Source organism: Schistocerca gregaria, chromosome 9 (assembly GCF_023897955.1).
Source record: "Schistocerca gregaria isolate iqSchGreg1 chromosome 9, iqSchGreg1.2, whole genome shotgun sequence".
Taxonomy (NCBI): domain Eukaryota; kingdom Metazoa; phylum Arthropoda; class Insecta; order Orthoptera; family Acrididae; genus Schistocerca; species Schistocerca gregaria.
In genome coordinates, this window is record NC_064928.1 from 169,694,252 (window position 1) to 169,697,004 (window position 2,753).

Here is a 2,753-nt window from a genome sequence, read left to right on the forward strand (position 1 = left end):
CTGGAGGGCGTGGAGGGTAAAAATCGTAGAGGGAGACTAAGAGATGAATACACCAAGCAGATTCAGAAGGATGTAGGTTGAAGTAGGTACAGGGAGATGAATTAGCTTGCACAGGATAGAGCAGCATGGAGAGCTGCATCAAACCAGTCTCAGGACTGAAGACCACCACAACAACAACAACAACAACAACAACAACAGTTCTGCAAGGTTCGAAGGAGAGCTTCTGTAAAGTTTGGTAGGTAGGAGACGAGGTACTGGCAGAAGTAAAGCTATGAGGACGGGTCGTGAGTCTTGCTCGGGTAGCTCAGTTGGTAGAGCACTTGCCCGCGAAAGGCAAAGGTCCCGAGTTCGAGTCTCGGTCGGGCACACAGTTTTAATCTGCCAGGAAGTTTCATATCAGCGCACACTCCGCTGCAGAGTGAAAATCTCATTCTGGAAACATACCCCAGGCTGTGGCTAAGCCATGTCTCCGCAGTATCCTTTCTTTCAGGAGTGCTAGTTCTGCAAGGTTCGCAGAAGAGCTTCTGTAAAGTTTGGAAGGTAGGAGACGGATACTGGCAGAAGTAAAGCTGTGAGTACCGGCCGTGAGTCGTTCTTCGGTAGCTCAGTTGGTAGAGCACTTGCCCGCGAAAGGCAAAGGTCCTGATTTCGAGTCTCGGTCGGGCACACAGTTTTAATCTGCCAAGAAGTTTCATATCGGCGCACACTCCGCTGCAGAGTGAAAATCTCATTCTATAATGAGATGTTTTGGAACGCTGACTTCGTGCCAGGCCTCCGGCGACCGACATCGATACCTCTCTCAGTGCAGCACTCCGAGAAGAATGGGCTGCCATTCGCAAGAAACCTTCCAGCACCTGATTGAACGTAAGCCTGCGAGAGTGGAAGCTGTCATGAAGGCTAAGGGTGGGCCAACACCATACTGAATTTCAGCACTACCGATGGAAGGCGCCACGAACTTGTAAGTCATTTTCAAGCAGGTATCCAGATACATTTGATCATATAGTGTACATGGGGATTTCCATAAGGAAGGCAAGACATTTTTTCCGCAAGCAGGTCGGTTTTATTCAGGATTACGATACACAATATTGTTTCCGCACCCTTGTGGCTGCAAAACGCTGTTCTTCAATATAATCTTACGCCACCTTAGTAAGAGGACGTGTACGCCCGCTTGGTAAGACTCTGGAACCAACTTTTTGCTGCATCAGTAACCTCCGCAGCGTCCACATACTGTTAATCGCGGAGTGCATCCTCCATTGGGCTAAACAGATGGAAGTGGGAAGGTGCGAGATCCAGACTGTAGGTTGGAAGAGGAAGAGGAATCGAAAAAAAATTTGTGAGCTTCTCTCGGGTGTAGAGATTGTGTGAGGCCTTGTGCTGTCATGAAGAAGGAGAAGTTCGTTTGCATTTTTGTGAGGTGAGGACGAACACACTGAAGTCATTTCTATCATTTCCTGTCGGTGGGACTGTACATTTCAGACTTGATCGTTGCACCGTGAGGGAAGGCATTCACAGCCCCAGAACATTGTCGAAGTCGCTTTACCGGCTGTGGGTGCAGCTGTGAACTTTTTCTTTGTAGTAGACCTGATGTGGCGCCGCTCCACGGATTACCATTTTGTTTCCGGTTTGAAGTGATGAACTCAATTTTCATTACTTGTGACAACGTCCGACAAAAAATTGTGATGACCAGCCTCGTAAAGCGCAATCAACTCCTCACAGATGATCCTTCGTTGGTCTTTATGGTCTTCTGTTAGTCGGCGAGGAACGCAGCGGGCTCACACACCTTTGTGTACCACAACTGGTGGGTGAGTATGTGACTGCTACCAACAGTGACGTTCTCTAGGGCAGCTAGCTGTTGGATTGTGATGCGTCGATCCCTTCGGTGGATAATGTGCACACATTCCAACATTTCAGGAGTCACATTTGTGTCCGACCTTCTTACGACGATGACAGACGCTTTGCCCAACGACTCACTGTGCTTTTGTTCACTGCCAGGTCTTCGTTGGTATCCTACAACCGCCTATGAATGTCAACGATGCTCTGTTTTTCCGCCGAAAGAAACTCAATGACAGCTTAGAAGATGCCATTTTTAAGGCTACATGTACGATAAGAGCTGAAGTGGGAATATTCCACTATGTCCCACAACAAACGACATAGGTTTCAATCGAAAATGGCAGAGAAAAAAGTGTGTTGCAATACTTACAGAAAGGCCCTTGTGCGGGGTTTATTCGGAAAGTAAGGAAAGATCGGTTGTCAAATGGGAAATACAGTAAAAATCTGATGACGCTTTGCACAGATGCGTTGGACACTGTACTACGCCCTTCGATCGCATAATGTCGCTCTTTTCAGTTCTGAGCTCACAGTGAGAACGTAAAGATGGCTAGAAATTAGCGTCTCCCGCCAAGTATGAGGGCCTGGCGATAGATTTCGCCTGAAGCTATACAATCCACATAACATAACTGTCATACGGTTCATTCTACACAACAATTCTCGGCCGCACTCTGCAGGGGCAATGAAGATCCTGCTGCAGCGTTTTCCATGGGAACTGTTTGATCACCCACAATACAGCCCGCAATTGGCTACCCCGGAGGTTTATCTCTGCTCGAGTGAACCGCCGGCTATGAAGAGAATATTTTGACACAGACAACGAGCTGCAGTCCAGGGTAGAAAATTGTCCGAAATCACTGGCGGCTGTCTTCTATAACGAGGGAATTGAAAAGTTGGTACAACACTACGACAGATGTCAAAATCTGAGT

The 2,753-nt window shown here is 47.7% G+C and overlaps 1 non-coding gene across 1 annotated transcript; it reads left to right on the forward strand.

Annotated features, from left to right (window-relative positions):
* The first annotated feature begins 292 nt into the window (after positions 1-292).
* Trnas-cga (transfer RNA serine (anticodon CGA)) lies at positions 293-367 on the forward strand. Its single transcript has one exon. It is a non-coding gene; the product is annotated as a tRNA-Ser (tRNA).
* Positions 368-2,753: the final 2,386 nt, after the last annotated feature.